Source organism: Eurosta solidaginis, chromosome 2, assembly GCF_040869045.1.
Source record: "Eurosta solidaginis isolate ZX-2024a chromosome 2, ASM4086904v1, whole genome shotgun sequence".
Lineage (NCBI taxonomy): Eukaryota > Metazoa > Arthropoda > Insecta > Diptera > Tephritidae > Eurosta > Eurosta solidaginis.
This window is the reverse complement of record NC_090320.1, coordinates 173,272,676-173,291,462: the sequence shown is the minus strand read 5'-3', so window position 1 is coordinate 173,291,462 and position 18,787 is coordinate 173,272,676. Positions and strand designations below refer to the sequence as shown.

General features: G+C 36.9%; 1 non-coding gene and 2 pseudogenes across 1 annotated transcript; 1 reads left to right on the top strand and 2 right to left on the bottom strand.

Annotated features, from left to right (window-relative positions):
* The first annotated feature begins 1,230 nt into the window (after window positions 1-1,230).
* Window positions 1,231-1,332, top strand: LOC137242950 (U6 spliceosomal RNA). Its single transcript, XR_010950420.1, has one exon. It is a non-coding gene; the product is annotated as a U6 spliceosomal RNA (small nuclear RNA).
* Window positions 1,333-5,156: 3,824 nt separating this feature from the next.
* Window positions 5,157-7,750, bottom strand: LOC137241757 (signal recognition particle subunit SRP54 pseudogene; annotated as a pseudogene).
* On the bottom strand, window positions 5,777-6,787 carry LOC137240048 (protein fuzzy-like; annotated as a pseudogene).
* Window positions 7,751-18,787: the final 11,037 nt, after the last annotated feature.

Here is an 18,787-nt window from a genome sequence, read left to right as displayed (position 1 = left end):
ACACACATTTAGTAGGCGAGACTCTGGCGACTCCAAGTTCCTCGTGGAACTAGGGGTTGGGGCGGGATGGCTTAGATAGTTTAATAACATCATATTAATCGTTCCTGAGATGCTCGGGCTAGTATCTTAATGGTGCATTGTTACCAAAACGTATCGGATCTATATCCGGCAAAGGACCGTCACCATCGAGCTTCTGAGAGCAGTATTTTGGCAGGCCTGTAGCTTCTTCAATTGAGTAGTTTTTAGGCTTGGTGACCATATTGGGGACGGGTAGCATGCAATCGGTTGGCCAATTGCTTTATAAGTGGTAATGAGCTTTTATTTATCTTTACCCCAAGTACTGCCAGCAAGAGATTTGAGGATTTTATTACGGCTCTGGATTTTCGGTACAATTGCGGCTGCATGCTCACCAAAATGTAGATCCTGATCAAACGTCACACCCAAGATTTTGGGGTGTAAGACAGTCGGTAGCGTAGTGCCATTAACGTGGATGTTCAAAATGGTCGACATTTGGGACGTCTATGTTGCAAATAAGGTCGCCGATGATTTGGTCGGTAACAATTTCTGTGATCAGGGATATAGCTGTTTATTTTATTGCAAAGCTCATCGATGTAGTGTAGTGTACACAGCCAACAATTTCAATGCCAAATATTTAAATCAGTTAATATGATACCCTGTAACAAAAAGTCTAAATTTTCATCAACACAAAAAAAGGTATCTGATAATTGTTGCTGACATAGCCATTCACACGATTTAATACAGGTGTGTGTACAACGCACAACCAAACCAAATTTGCATTCCAGCAAATTTGCGGACGTTGCATTTCCCACAGAATTCACAGCTCAACACAGGTGTGTAGGTACATATTTTGTGTCGAGTTGTATGTAGGTAAGTTGTATGTAGGTATGTAAGTATGTATGCTTAAGGTAAATATGTATGTAAGTATGTATGCTTAAAGTAAATATGTATGTAAGAATATGTTTAGAATAATTTAGTATAAATAAGCTGACAATATTTGAATAAAGAAGCATTCGCTCATTGATGTTGAAACCTCTCAAAACCCATTATTCATTTTTAATCTTTTATATGGCAATCCCAACTTGACTATACTGGCTGATTATTCAGCCTAATTCATTGGTAAGGATTTTACTGGCTGATTATACTTCTAAAAGAAAGACAAAAAGAGAGAAGATGAATTAAATTCGGGCACCAACAATAAAAATTGCGGCAATTGAAAAACTTCGACAGAACATACACTAAAATTGGAACGATACAGAGAAGATTAGCATGGCCCATGCGCAAGGATGACACTGAAACGGGTTCCACATTTTTAATAGTGATAAGATGATATAAACAACAGGACTGGCAGGATAATAATTATATGTATATTAGCTTAATTATGAAGTCAATTTGACTATATAGACATTATTTTTAAGCAGGAAAATATACGGGCAACCTAACGGCTGCCTATTGACAAGCAAAAATTATATTTTTGCTGTAAAAATTTCTTTTTTCCTAATTATTGAATTTTCCTCATATTTGAATATTGTCCAGAAGAGGACATATAAAAGCAAAGTAAAGTGCTTAGGTCGTTTTCATAAAACTCCTTAAATGTGAAAAAAATAATAATTTTTTTTGAAATGTTTACTGATGTTTTACCAAAATAGAAAATCTTTTTTAAGCCCGAAATGCCATAGAAAACAAAATGAAAAAAAGAAAATATCATGGGAATTAATTTTTAATAATTAAACAAGAAAAAATAAACTGTATTTAACTATTCATCATTTGAAAAAAATTTTTTCAGAAGATTTTGTAAGAAAAATTAGATATGTCAAAAATGTTAAATTAAACAAATTTTTCCTTAAGAACAAACATTTTTAGAAATAAACCTTTTAAAAAATAACTTTTATAATGCTAACCAAATAAGAAAAAAATAATAATAAAAGTAAAATGGAATGCTTAATATAATAAACATAAAAACAAAGAAATAAGCATAAATTGCCATTTTTACCTACCCCCCCCCCCCCCCCTACCAATTATAGTATTATAAGTGAGTTTAAAATATATCGATTACTAAAAATTAAAGTTGATATAAGGAAAAAAATCTAGCTTAGGGGACTGAGGATTTAGCTTAGAAAAAAAAACCTTGGTAAGTATCTTTTGCATTAAAATTAATACACATGCTATTGATATAATATTCAAATTTAGCACCCTAAACCCTCTAAACTCAACCCAATTTCGATAAGAACAGTAAACAATTACAAATGAATCACTGCAAAATGCCTCACTCAATAGCAGAAGCTACATTAGCACTGTCTAAGTTCAAGAATTTGCTAATTCACAGTAGTAGCTTCCATAGAAGTTAATCAAAATAACATCTATGAAGGATTTCAAGGTAGAAGATTTATACCACAAACCTTTCGCGACATAATGCTTGACTAAAAACCTTACGTAAGTGGAAATATGCAAAATACCTAAAGTTACTACAAGATCGGAAACTTAAAAAACAGTCAGAATGGAGAAAATAAAAAGTCACAAAGAGAACCTTATTATAAATAAAGCGCTTAATAAATAAATTTGCAATTAGACATGTCACGCTCGTTTTCATCCAAAAGGATAGAAAAATTGTAGCGTAATACAAGCAACCAGATTGTTGAGGAAGTTACTGACATAGGACAATACTCAAACAGGCTTAAAAATGCCGGCAATCTAGGACTTGTAAGAGAAAAAGACAGTTGTCCCTTAGCGGACAAATTGGTCAAGAATAATGAGCATATTTAAAAATAAAAAATAGGTACCCAAGTTCTCAAAGATCAAATATTTGCATTAACCCCAGAAGTTATGCATGTGACAAATGTCGACAGAAATTAAAGAAATTCTTCATAAATATCATGACGATCCCATCTGGGAAGGCCACTCAGAAAACCGCATGACACATAAGATCTAATGAAAATATTGCTGGAAAATATGAAAAGTGGTATAAGAAAAGATATGAAAAATTTTTGCATCCACTGTACCCATTGGTTTAACCACTTATCACTATATAACTACTTCTTGCTCTAGCAGCAACTTAATCTACCCAATCTACTGTATATCATACGCTCAAAGATCCCGCTTTTAGATCAATGTCAATTTTCAGCCAATGATGACTGTAACCTTCATCCTATTCTATACGTTTTAATATTAATAACAATGCAAAAGCTTTGTTTGATAGAAATAGTCAAGGTAAGGAAAACTAAATCTCCTATATTTCGATCATACGTTAGATAGCATATATATATATAGGGTCCTGTGGAGTAGAAAATCTAAATCATTTATCTTCATTATTATTTTTTTTTTTAATATAAATATAAGTTTGGCCTGCTTCATCTAGGAAAACCTCGCCTTTTAGAGAGGTTATAAGATAGATAGTAGATATATAGGACCCTGTAGAATAGAAAATATCACTAGGAAAAATAGTTATATTATGACCTGGGGAATAGAAAATATCAATAAGAAAAATAATTTTATTAATGACCTGCGGAATAGAAAGTATCAATAGGAAAAATAATTCTATTAATAACCCTGTAGAATAGAAAATATCACTAGGAAAAATAATTTTATTATGACCTGTGGAATAGGAAAAATAATTTTATTATGACCTGTAGAATAGGAAATATAATTTTATTAATAACCTGTAGAATAAAAAAAAAAAATAATATCAATAGGAAAAATTATTTTATTAATAATCTATAAGGTAGAAAAAATCAACGAAAATAATAATTTTACTCTAATACCCTATAAAGTAGAAAATATGGATAATAAAAATAATAACACTTTAATCCCATCTAGAATAGGAAATGAGCATAAGCAAAAATTTCCCAGTAACATAGAGAATAGAAATATCATAAATAATAAGAAAATAATAATACACAAAAATAGACTTAAATTAATAGAATTAGTAAATTTTCAACCTACAAACATAAAATACAAAATATAGAATTAATTTATACTTAACTAAATAAAAATAGAATGCTCATGCATTCTCCAAATGCATAAGCATTCTAAAAAAAGGGAGATGTAGTGTACACAGCCAACAATTTCAATGCCAAATATTTAAATCAATATGCTACCCTGTAACAAAAAGAGTCTAAATAAAATAAAAAACAAAGAATCTGTTAAATAAAGACTTATGTATTTACGTTAAAGTGAAATTTGCCACAAAAAATGGGCCGGTCAAAAATTAATTCTGTTTAAGATTTTTTGGTACGCTACAAATTATTTTGGAACAATTTTTTAGGATTTTGGTAGAGACTATTATAGGTAAGCGGCAACAATGGGTAACCATACAATTTTTTATGATTTTGGTAGAGACTATTATAAGTAAGCGGCTACAATGGGGAACCATATTTGTATGTAGGTGAAACATTTGTGCTTTCGAATTTAGCGAGTATACATAAAATTTGAAATTCACATTAGAAAACTTAGACAATTGTTCCCAAAGACGGCGCGCTTGTGCATAAAGGTTTAGGTCTTTGAAATTCGCATTAGAAAACTTAGATAATTGTTCCCAAAGATGGCGCGCTTGTGCACGAAAATGATTAACGATATTTGTATGAATTGTTCGAATTTACAAAAAACTGTTTCTATTAATTATAAATAAATAGAGTAATATTTGTTAACAAAAATAGGCCTATGCACTGCGGCTGATCAATACGAATCGATTCATAATTGTTTAGGCCCAATGCCTAACTTTCACTTGATTGACGGCGCCCCTCCCTAATGTTTTAATAATATTTCCAGCCACCCACACTCACGCCGCATTTGTGTGCATGCATGCACATGCATGCGTTGCGTACACATGCATGTGTGTGTGCAGGTTGTCAGCACCCATGCACGTATACGTAAGGGTGGTTGTGTGTGTGGTTTTCTTCTACTCATAAATTTTGAGTTTTACAATGAAAAAATCGAAAAATTAGCAAAAAACAAAAACTTGTGAACGAAGGACTGGCAACAAATTATAAAACAAGTTAAAATGCAAACCTAGATGCTTATACATATCGGACGATGTGAGCATCTACATTAGTAGCAAGTCAAGTTCTAAACTCACCCTCTTTTTGTTCGTTGATTGATAGTTGCGTGCTGTGACTGGATGTGTAACTCGTTCCACCACTAGGTAAGTTCGGTACTTCCTGATCCATAATTTCATCAGGTTTCACTGGTTTCATAACGTCCGCAATGAATTGTGGATGCATATAAGCGTAACGTCTTTTATTGTGAAGCACACGACACCTAAATTTATGGAAAAGGAAATATGAGGTTTTCCATCACACATATTCATTGATATAAATACGGTTCATATCGTCTATGAAAGCTCGAACCACATATAAAAGTTTTCTACCATAGATGGGCCTTAATAACAAAAAGTGAAAATAATCCCATAGCCCGGTAGTAAGCCCACAGTCTTGGAGGCGATTTGATATAATCACTTCAAGAACTCAAAGAATACAACAACAAGAACAGTTGGTCTGAGCTTTCACCGACGATATATATTTTAGGTTACAAATTCTACTAACCGTAAGCTATTGTACTCTCGGTCAGGTCTACATTCAAGTTCTCTGTACGCTCAAGTTCAAAATCTTGTAATATTAAATAAACTAATATGCAATAATTTATGTTGTGCTAGGTTTACTATTTTTTAAGCGGCCGTTTCTATTAAATGAATATCCAATACAACTTAATATAAGGCTATGAAAAAAATCATTTCTTTGCCGTCAAAGGAAATGTATAGAAAACTTTACCAATCGATTGTTTTATCTTTTCAAATGGAATATAAAAGCCTTTGTCAAATAAATCTCATCGCAGGCGTCGGTATTGAGGACATAACTAATATGAATATTGCATTCCCAAATTGGTCATAGTGTGCATAACACTTATGATATTCCAAACACCAATACTGGTCCCATGGTTCCATATAACGTGATCTTAATTGTACCTCCTGATATTCGCTACTATTCAGCGTCCTATTATTTTGTAATGTTTGATGAAAAATCTTTTTAATAAATCTAGTCGCAAAAGCCCACCACCTAATGTTCTTTTACCTCCTGAAGATTGGTTCAAATTGCGTGAAAAAACACATTTCTTTACGTTTATGTTTGCCACAATCATAGCCAGAACACATTGGTCAATTTCAAAATGCTCTGGTAGATTGGAGCCAATGGAATTGGTACAAATCTATATGCTAGCATTGCATCTCGTTTCGGCAAATAAACTGGAACATCATTTTGTAATGTAAGTGACGAATTCACTAGTAACAGAAGTAATTCCCGGTCTATCGGATCCAAACCACCAACCTTCGGTACCAACCGCAGCACTATTACCAACAACGAGAGAAAAAAAAAAAAAGGGAACCACAAAGTCCACTAAAGTCGTTGAAGCGCTGACCCAATTGTTGATTTTCCACCGACAATGTACAATCCGTAAAACCTAACATGCGCGTTGTACAAACTTTCAAAGCGGCATCTACCAAAGGAACACTTTTATACTACATAATATTTTTCACTGTCCTCAAACTTGTTATTTTATAATTATTTGTTAGCATTGAATACGTGGATGCAGTCCTAATTTCGACTAAATTTTCAATGTATTAAGTTGTTTAAAGTTTACAAAATTGTGAATAAAAATTTATCCACATAAGAAAAGAACAGAAACTACGTTTACAGGTTTTTAACAGTAAGACAAATAGGTGCCTAACATAATGCTGCACATGAACGGCTCTTTCGTTTTTGCTAAAACCTCACAATTGCATACTTCAACCAAGCGTTTCACTTACCACCAACTCCGCTCCGCCCAGTTGCTGCAACATACGTGGATCGATCATCCTCGCCATTTGTGGATTTAAGTTTGCCATTTGTGTTGGATTAACATTCTTCGTCATGTCGCCCTGCCTGAATAAGCCCTTAACGCCGCCCATTGTTTTCACCACTGCTGCGAATTTGGTATAGTGGGCAATAAGATCGCGCACCTCCTTTTCGAGAACACCCGCACCTTGAGCCACTCGTACATAGCTCGTCGGCTGTTTGGTGAATACCTTGACACCATCACGACTATCTAGTTCTCCATCCGACATACTATCCATCACGGTCATCATACGTTTAAAGGCGTGCCATTGATTCTTGTTCACCGACTTTGGTCATGGAACCTTGTGAGAAACCAGGAATCGTGCCCATTATTTGAGAGAGTAGACCAATTTTCATGATGTTTTGAACTTGTTCATACATATCACGTATTGTAAATTGACCATGCTTAATCTTTTCCAGTAGATCTTCATTTCCATCCAGTTTTAGTGCGTTGACCTTATCAATGAGGCCCTCGATATCGCCCATACCAAGTAGTTTACTAATGAATGGTTTTGTTTGAACGGGTCCAGGTCATCAATATGCTCACCTGCTACTGCCGATAAAGCACCTCCACCTTTGGCGTACCCGTCCAGCTTGGTAATAATGACAGAACCAATATCCACCTTATCTTTGAATGCTTCCGCTTGAGCCTCACAAGTTTGATCGACAAAAGCATTCATTACGAATATTATATTATCTGGCGAAACAACTTTCAATACAGCTAACATTTCTTTTAACAGAGAATCTTCGTGCTTGTGACGACCAGATGTATCAACAATGATAAGTTCGAAACCTCCGCGTTTAAACAGTTTGATCAGTTTCTTGAAAACAGCGGACTGTATCATGCGTCGTTTATTTAACCCACCAGCCATTTCATCAAAATCAATGACGGCTCTTACATTTTCACGCAATTGCTTTACGCGCAAATTTCTTTCAGCATAGACTTTAGTGCCTCCTATTGATGACCGTCGCCTTACTTAGCGATTGGATCGCCGACGTTATCTTTCGCCCTAAATCCGCCAAAACCATATTTTTGCCGTTCTATCCCGTACGCCTTTGCAATTTTTAAGTTTTACAATTTTCAAAAAAAAGTATAGTTTTTAATAAACCATTCCAACCGGATTTATAAAAACTTCTGATTGTGTGACACGTGTCGATGTACATTGGCTGTCAGCTGTCGCATTTTTTTGCCATTGATACCCCTCTGACCCATTGCTTAACAAGTATGTTGAGTTTAGCTAAAATTCCCATACGAGGGTTCAGCTCATTTTGGCTTTCAAATACTTTGAATGGGTCCAATGCTTTACGCATACTTCTTTTTTGTAACCCCCAAATGACCAATTGCCGAGCATTTCAAAAAAAGTGTGCGATGGTAAACATCTTTGCTAACATCACCCAAATCATTGTGTTTACCCCCAGCCCAGCACGAATACATTTCTGGGTATTCGTGGCATGAACCCATTTCACCATTTCACCTAGGATCTCCTGTGCCCACAAATATCCATGACAAAATCTGCAAAGAAAAAGAGAAAAAGCCATTAGTGCATACATCAATGGGCACCGCAAAGGTGTGACAACTGACGGCGCGGCTGACGCCGCAGTTGGAGCACCCCTTTGCAATGCCGGTAACCTAAAAAAGAAAAAAATTAAACCAAAGAAAAACCAATCGATCCCGGTGCCAACGGGTAGAATCGTCACCACCATCCATGCCAGTAACCTGAAAAGAAAGAAAAACTTAATTAATTAATAAAGAAAATATTAAATTATCACCTAATAAAATTTACTTACCAATTTTTTTTTCTCGTCTACGCTCAGCGTACGCTACACACGCGCCGTAAATTTCAGAAGAATGAAAATGAAGTAACGGAGAAGCGAAGCAGCGAATTAGTCGATGTTGCTTCCCGTTTGTTTCAATGCCATTGAAATTTACATTCTATACATATGTGCATTTGAATGTTCACATTCTTCCTATACATCTGTATGTTTGAATGTTCAAATTTTTCTCTACATCTGTATGTTTGAATGTTCACCGGTTTTGGTCGTGTCTGCTGGGTAACAGTGCGCGGACCTTTAAAGGCAAAATGTTGGTAGACGGAAAAAAGGAAATAGTAGTAGTTGGTAGATTTTGGTCCGGAAATTAAAACTAAAATTACCGTTTATATTTGTACAAAAAATTCATAATATGTTGTTAAAACGAAATAAAGCACATTTTATGGAAATCAAACTCTCAACAAAAAATTTGCAAACAAAATCCATGTAAATGTGTAGATACATAGCTTATGATACTTGCCTTTTTCCTGTATTTCGAGCTATAAACACTCACGAGACTTTTGCCACAACGTCTCACTACCACAACAATTTTTCAGTGTACCAAAAGTACTGCCGCAAAATAACCGATTCCGGCAAATAACCGATTCCGGCATGTCATCGTTTACGTAAAACTTTTTATTGTCGTTCAAACTATTAAAAAAAAAAAAAAAAAAAAAAAAAACCGAGAAAAAATAGCGCAGAAAATACTCGCGTGCTCAGCTACTATATTTCTCTAATCAAAAAAACTTCATTTCCTGTTTAAGTTATTCACAAATTTTGCAAAATTGACTGATTTGGTCAGGATCGCCTCCTAATATTAGTTGGGTGGGCTCGGCACTTATTTACTGTAATGCAGTATAGTCAGTGCGAAAATACTGAAATATTGGTAGAATCTAAGTTTTGGTAGCAGAAGTAGTAGAAAATGAAAAATGGGTCAAAATGGTTGGTCAAACTACCAATGCGGTAAAGTCCGTGCACTGACTGCCCATATACTTATACCAACGTATGTACATATATATGCCGAGTTAAATTTACATTATGTTAGGGATGCATAAAATGATGCAAACGGGTAATCAACCCGTTTCCGGAAAAATCGGTACCGGAGCCAAATACCCTTCGGGAACCGTGTCGTTTGCTAAACGCCTTCAATGAAACGGGACTACAAGCGTACTTGGGAAAGATTGAATAAATAACCGAAAGGTAATACAAAAAGAGAAAAATTATACATTCTACAAATGATTCTCCTCATCCAAAACGAACATTTTTTATTTTTTCTTTACATCGCATACAATTTTGCTGTCCAAACATTTTTTTTTGTGGCGGGCAGGGAAGTTGTTGGGTTTTAGCACCAACAACACAAATAACAGCGAATCAAAAGAACCCACGCTATACACTTTCTACCCGGTCCGGCACCAGAATGTGCGAACCGAAAAATCGTAAATGCTCATTTTCTGCAGCACTAGTGTGCCCGTGGCCAACTAAAACGCTACCGGGTGACGCAAAATAAGGCACTAAAGACCCAGTCACATAACGTGCGGGGAAAGAGGCCATGCTTATAATGCACGCCATATATGAATATTTTTTTTTATGCAGCGACAGATGTTTCCCCTTATGCGCGCGCTAATAAAATTTCCCAAATCCCCAATAATACAACTAGGGACCACTCGCCCCCACATTTTCGAGAATGACTCGACCCAGTCAAACATATTGCATTTCTTTCAGAAAAATGGGTCGCTTTGCCGCTATGCAACGAAGCGCTGCCAAGAACGTCATGCGTTATACGTCGGAATGCCGCGCTTGTTTTAAGCAACATCCCATACGCCTGTGCCCCATCTTTCGGGCCAAAAAACCCGAGGAGCGTCTTTACTTAGCGATCCGCGGGAGCTGCTGTGGAAATTGCTTGGCTCTAGACCACCGCTCGAACGCGTGCCCAAGCCAAGGCCGATGTAAAAAATGCGGCGAAAAACATCACACGATGCTTCACATCTCCTCGATTGATGAAGAGGAACAGCTACTCCACGAAGCCCGCTCCAAACCATGGAGTGTACAAGTTGAGGAGGAGCTGGAATCACCCCGTGAGCGGATTGACGACTCCATCTCGTTATATGCGTCAGATGCTGGAACGGAGACTGGGCCTCTTCGTCCAGCTCGAATCCACCGAACCGGAGCGGAGACTCGGTCTCTTCGCCCGAACACAACACCAGCAGCCAAATCGTATCGACCGCTTTTGCAGCACGAAAGGAAACGGCTCCAGCACAACCCATCTACAGTCCAGCGCCATGTTCGTGACGGCCCAGCGGAGACTCGGTCTCTTCGCCGGCAAACTAAGGACCCTCAACGAAGACAACTACCGCGCGATCGCAGAGCGGAGACAACGCCTCTTCGCCTGCAACAACGACATCACACCCATCATCAACCACGAGATCGCAGTCACGGATCCAACTCGCTGCAGCTCACCACCGTGTCCGCCTTCCGGGCAGGGCTCCTAGCCCCGCATTCAGCTGCCACCGCCACCATGATACCGACGGTAGCGATCACCCCCACCACGGTCGTGAAAATAGAAGCAGGGGGGGCGGCTACACCTCGTTCGCGCCTTAATCGATGGATGCTCCCCCACCACAGTGATTGCGGATGAGCTCGCCCAGGAGCTCCAACTTCCTACCAGCAGCATTGGCGGGCAAGCAGGATGTCTGCTGCGTATCCGAGGAAGACACGGACAGAACAAAAGGATTGCGACCCATGCTGCGGTCGTATCCAATTTTCGGCACATGACACCCACGACCAGCATCGACAGCGCTATCGCAGCCCCGTACGCACATCTCCGTCTTGCGGATCCGCAGTTCCATGCATCCGCGCCGATCCGCCTCATCCTAGGAACAGATGTCTATGCGGAGATAATATTACCAGGGATTCTGCCCACCACGTTTGGCCCTTTGCTGGCTCAGAGTACCATCTTCGGTTGGGTACTCTCGGGCACAACCAAGGCCTAACATGAAAATGTTCGGTAACGACCGAAATACAGGAATTTTTACACTTTTTATTCTTTTTTTTATTTATTTTTTATTGAATTTCTGTTGTACACAGTCGCAAGAGGTGTGCATTGTGACTTCGTACAAGTGAAAAATCTTTCTATCCCTCCATTGCCATACCTACGTGTCAAATCATAGCTGACAGGGAGGACGGCTGTCGCGAAGGGCCAGAGAATGGAGGAAAGGTTTCTTTTTCTTGTGTTCGCCGTTATTAAATTGAAGTGCCATGAATTGCGCATTTGTTTCAAATCAGCTTTTCCTATAAATTTGTATACAGAAAATCAAACTACAGATTAATACTCACTCGCTGTTCACTATTGTGAACGTTTTATCAAAAATTCGCCACTTGTACGAATTCACAATGGAGGTGTGCGTTTAAAATCCTGTATCATTACAATAAGTTATTTTTCATTGAATTTTCTTCATACAAAATTCTATGCTTGTTCATTTCCAATGAATTTGTAATAAACGGCAAGAAATATGAACATATATATCTTTTTACTTTTTTTGCAATCCCTAGCTCTAGGCAAACATGGCTCAGGCTTCTAACCATGACGGGAAAGTGGCGAATGACCGAGGCATCCGTAACCAAGCTCGCACACTACGCAACTCATCGTGCGTGCTGCCAAGCCGGCGGACTGGCCGTCGTTAGGTTAAGTTAGTTATAAGTTTTTTTATTTTTTTTCCTCTTCTTTACGGTCGGTGATCCTTGGATGACTGTGAGGTTGCGTACCGCAAGGGGGCGGCATGTTTAGGCCCAATGCCTAACTTTAACTTGATTGACGGCGCCCCTCCCTAATGTTTTAATAATATTTCCAGCCACCCACACTCACTCCGCATTTGTGTGCATGCATGCACATGCATGCGTTGCGTACACATGCATGTGTGTGTGCAGGTTGTCAACACCCATGCACGTATACGTAAGGGTGGTTGTGTGTGTGGTTTTTCCCCTCCTTAATACCAGAGGACCATTTCGCGGCTTAGCGGTTGTCATCAACGGCACAACCGGCTTTTTTTTCGATCGACCGCCAACCAGCACACATCGCCGAGTAACACCGTCATCAGTTTTTACACTCAAAGGTAATATTGTATCCATGTATATATTTTCCTACACTCTAATTAAAACACTATTATAACGAGGAAATCCTCTTTGCGTTTTGTTATTTTACTTTCTTTCGAGAGCACTATCAACCCGAGATCGACCCGTGTGCGCCTACCCACTGCCGGTTCCAGACGCACTCAGGCCGAACAATAATACTTTAATATGATTTTACGTATGCTAAGTATGCAAAACAGCCTGTCAATTGATTGTATGGACATTTTGTTAGCGTATTAATAGCCGTGTTTTTTAACACGCGTATATCCGTTTACGCTTAAACTTTATATTGACTGCTAAGGGACAAACTATAAATACACCTCTGAAATTGCTGCGCATAAATTTTGTCCTACTAAATTTCAATACGCATTATACTCAGATGTAACTGAAATATGTGTCTTTGTTTCACCCTCTACACTAATTCTATGTATTCTATGTGTGTCCACAATTCATCGCAACTGATTCAGCTACATGTTATACCCTATGGCCATCAGAGCGTTGCGTCTCCGCTTTTCGCTACACCCTGTTGCTGTAGCTAGTTGTTTAACCACAGCCGCTAGATGGGTCTCCTAAGCATTATCTAAGCGAAGATACGCGTTTTTTTACACGCGCAAACGAAACGTATACGCGAGTTATGCGGAATGCCCCCCATACCAAAGAAAAAGGGAAAACAAGTATATTTTAAAATATACTTGTTCACCCAAAATAAGAACTTAGTTGTCTTAAGCAATGCTTGCTCAGCATTTCACATCAGGCCACCCACACAATAAATAAAGCAAATAAGATACTTTGTTGCAACCAGATAGACTGGGCTTTGTGTATGACTCCACTTTAGAAGCATACAAATGTACAAACATACATACATTAATAGAAACCAACTCAGTTGATGCCTCTGCTATGTTGTTCTACAGAGGCATACAGATATACAAACTGACATACTTATTGGTGTCAACATTCGGGAATGCAAAACATTCCTGAATGAAATGAGATACCCCAATAAGCATAAGCAAAGTACATACATATGTGGGAATATGTGAATTGTTGAGTGGGCTTAGTAAATAGGTAATTATGTATATGCATCGAAAAGATGCCTTATGTATTTAGGTTAAGCGACTTATTGAAAAATATTGAAGAGGCAGTTGTTGCCCGGAAATCAAAACGGCCTGTCGGTCGATCTCGATTGTGAAGTATTGTAATATCAAGGATCGAGAAATCCTGAATTAACCCGACAGCAACCGTAGTTCGTTAAAACTATTGAATAAAGAGTTATAAAATTCTAATACTACAACTTAATGTCTCTTTTCTTGAGTGCGGTTTTTCTAACGTAAGTACCCTTCCCAGCGTCGAACCTAAAGACGTAACTGGCGCAGTCGCGGCGACCCGAAAAAAAAAATATATTGAAGTGAAAAAAAAAATTTTTTTTTTAAATGAAAAATAAATAAAAAAAATAATTTAATAAAATAACAACTAATCGGGCGGCAACTCAATAATAACAAAAAAAAAAAATAAATAATAATAATAATAATAATAAAGCGGTATAACGAAGTGGAATAGCGGTATAACGAAGTGGAATATTGTGCTGCAATCCAGCAACGCGGAGAAAGAGAAAAGAAGGAGACCTACCAGGACAGCGGCATATGGGAGTGGAATAAAGTATCGGAAAGAAAAGGATACGGAAACCCATAACAGCTGCAGCAACACGAGATAAAGCAGGGTGAGAAGAAAAATAAGGAAGGAATTTTATCAGATGGTGCTTATTGTTCAATAGAAAATAAAAATAGAATAATGGTAAATATACAAAGTGATACCTGTAAAGAAGAACGGAAATAGTAAAAAGAAAGTAATCGTTCGAAAAATATTGTTCGATAAAAAAAAAATATATAATATAATACATAGAAGTATTAATATTAATAAAACGAAAAGTGTTGTAAAGGAAAAATAAGAAGAAAGAGAAGAAAATCCTTAATATTTTATAGAAAAAGAAAAAGGGTGAATGAAGAATGTTGTAACCCCTAAAGTTTTGAAAAAAAAGAAGGATATACATAGATATTAATAATAATAAAGCGAAAAGCGTTGGTAAAGGAAAAGGAAAGTATTTCTTTAAAAAGGCAGTCGTTGGCAAAATATTTTTTTGTTGTTTGTGTGCGTTGGTTTTTTGAAAGAAAAAAAAAAAAACAAAGAAAGAGAGAAAAATGGCTCAAAATGTAGAGGCTTGCCTTGTGGCTATTACGAGACTGTTGCAGGAAAATGCTGCACAGCGTAATAGGACAGTTAGGCAGAGAATATAGAAGGACCTAAAATATTTGCAACCCTTTGAGGGTAATACAAAGAAACTGCCATCATTTATCCAAACGGTGGATAGAATTTTGGCAGATTATACAACAGAACAGGAAGAAGCATTTAGGGTGGTTTACGACCTGAAGATAGGAGGATCGGCCAAAAATTTTGTATCCCTAAGTCCACCAGATAAGTGGGACGAGTGTAAAGTTAAATTGAGGCAACATTTTCGGTCAACAAAAGACCAGATGTCGATTACAAACGACATCACAAATTTAAGAGTAGACTCAATTGCCGAATTGAGTCGAAAAACAAAGGATATTCTCGATAATATCACCGAGCTTAGCGCTCTAAGTGAAAATGGTGGTACCTTGAAGGAGATACTTACGGGTATGCTCCTTCAACGAATTAAACAATTAGCGTCAGGCTCGTTTGCCTGCGCTATAAGAAATGTTGTAAAATGGCCGCAAATGGCGGATTTCATATATAATTTTATAGGATTGGATTCGGGAAATCTGAATCCAATGTATATCGCAAATAAGCGAACACAAAATTATAACCCCCGACCACAAAATAGTGGGTATAGGCAGGGGAATAATTTTGCAAGACAAAATAGCAGCGGCTATAATAATAATAACGGTGGTACGGCCGCGAATAATTCAGGTAGGTATAGCGGCCGTTCACAAAATAATTTTTTTTCAAATAACAGAAACGGGCAGCCTAATAATTGGCAAACAAACGGTAGGTATGAGTCAGGTCGGTATAACAGGCAAAGTGGCCAACAGGTAAGTAACCGACCTCAGAACAGCCAGCAGTTAGGTAGCCGACCCCAAAGTGGTCAACAGTTAGGTAGTCGGCAACAAAACAATAACTTTAATAATAACAGGCAAAATACCTCCCAACAGACAAGACGTTCAAATGGGCCTCAACCCATGGACGTCGATGCTGCGAGTCAAGTGGAAAACACCAACACAAATAACGCGTTTTTTACAAACTAGCCTCGGGTGGTGAAAATAAAATATTAATAATTTTGACACTGTTTAACGAAAAATTTTTGACATTGGTGGATCCGGGATCCACCATCAGTATTATGAAAAGAGAAACATTTGATAAATATAATTTGCTAGTTGTTGAGGGGAATAAAATAATAATAAATACATTGAATGGGAATATTAGGGGTGCAAACGATAGAGTTGCCTCCCCCTGTCCCTCTGAATTTCAATATGCTAATAATGCAAAAATGAGGTGGTTAAAAATGGATTTTGATAAACCATATGACCTGTTGCTGGGAAATGATTTTATATTAAGAAATTTCAAAATAATTGACATAGAAAATGAGGAAATTGAACTTTTGAATGGCGTTAAAATACCATTTTATTCAAAAACGATCCAAGAGCAAGTTTACGCACTGGAATCGGGAAAATTGCAAAATATTCAACTTGATCATCTAAAATCAGATGAACGAAAAGGGGTTGAAAAATTGCTTAAAAAATACGAAAAATTAATATACAGAGAGGGGGACACCCTAACAAATACAAAAGTGGTGGTTCATGAAATAAAGACCACTACAAACCAACAAATTAATTCAAAAATTTATAGATTACCTCCTAAACATGAAGAGGAGGCTATTAAGCAAATAACAGACCTGGAAACGCAGGGTATAATTCAAAAAAGTAGGAGTAAGTATAGCTCTCCTATTATAATAGTACCAAAGAAAGATGACAAATCGGGAAATAGGAAGTTTCGCTTGGTGGTTGATTACCGTAGGCTTAACCAGATAACCATTGACGATAAGTATCCCTTGCCAAATATTGAAGGAATCTTGGACAAGTTGGGCAAAGCACAGTACTTTAGCACCCTTGATCTCGCAAAAGGTTACCATCAGATTTTAATGTCATCTAAGGATATTGAAAAAACTGCTTTCGTTTCCCCATTAGGTTTGTACGAGTATGTTAGAATGCCGTTTGGGTTGAAAAATGCCCCGGCTACTTTTCAAAGACTTATGAATGACATACTAAGAGAGTATATTAATAAAATATGTGTCGTTTATTTGGATGACATTTTGATATTTTCCACTTCATTGGAGGAACATTTGAGCTCCATAGATAAATTACAAGAGCACAATTTGAAGATTCAAGCGGATAAGTGCAGTTTCTTAAGGAAAGAAAGAAAATTTTTAGGGCACACCTTAACTAAAGAAGGTATAAAGCCCAATAAAGAGAAAATTGCAGTGATTTTAGATTTAAAAGTACCAAGAACAGAAAGACAACTGAAGAGCTTTTTGGGAGCTACAGGGTACTACAGGAAATTTATAAAGGATTATTCAAAAATAGCATATCCAATGATTAAATATTTGAAAAAAGGGTGTAAAATAAACCCTAATGACCCACAATATATTTCGAGCTTTGAGAATCTCAAATCTCTCATTTCTTCCCATCCAATCCTTAAATACCCAGAGTATGATAAGGAATTTTCAATCACAACAGATGCAAGTGATTACGCCATTGGCGCAGTATTGTCACAACAGGGTCAGCCAGTATGCTACATTTCAAGAACTCTGAATAACCATGAGCAAAATTATGCCACTACCGATAAGGAGTTTCTGGTAATTATTTATGCAATTACATATTTTAGACCATACATATATGGAAATAAATTTAAAAAAATCACTGACCACTGTCCCATTGTATACCTTAATAATAAATATAAGGGAAAAGAGTTTTCCCAACGTCATCAGAGGTGGCTTTTGAAATTACAGGAGTATAATTACGAAATAGAATATGTAAAGGGAAAGAATAACGTGGTAGCAGATTTTTTAAGCCGAATCGAGAATTCGCCAAAGATAAATGAAAATAATGATAAGGAATCAAATTTGGAAATGTCAGATACGATACATTCGGCCGAGGAAGAATTATTGGAGAACTTTGCTATAAAGGAGGAAATTGTCAATAAGTACAGGACTCAAATAATAGTGTCATATAGCCCTCAAGCTGAAGTCCAAACGATACATGGTAGGAAGATAATAGAAATTGATCCCTTGAATAATGAAGTAACTTTAAAAAGAATATTGGAAAGGCACATTAAGGGTGGCAAAGTTGGAATTTTTTCTGAAGTTGAAGATAGGGATTATCACACAATTCAATTGTTACTAATATCCATGTTCTCCTGTAATAGCAAGCTGGAATTCGTAAAGTGCACAAAAAGAGCCACAGATATCTTGCAGGAAGAAGAACTGCATAGACAAATCTCTTTGTATCACAATAATGAATCGATGCACAGCGGCATTGGAGAAACATATAATACACTGAAAGATAAAATTTTTTATCCAAAAATTAGAGATCACGTTCAGTTAATAATAAATAACTGTGAGAAGTGTCAACAGATAAAATATGATAGGAAGCCTATAAAACCAAAATTTAGTATAACAGAAACCCCTACAGATAAAAATGAAATTGTTCACATAGATATTTTTCACTTTAACAAACATTCGTTTGTTACTACAATAGACAAATTAACAAAATTTGCAGCAGCATATAGAATTACAGATAGGAATTGAAGGTCAAAGAAGACCATATTAATGGAACAATTTGCAAAATTCGGAAAGCCTAAGAAAGTTATAATGGATAATGAATTTAGAGCAGAACAATTAATAGAATATCTGAATGCCGAAAATATTGAGGTCCACTTAACTAAACCCA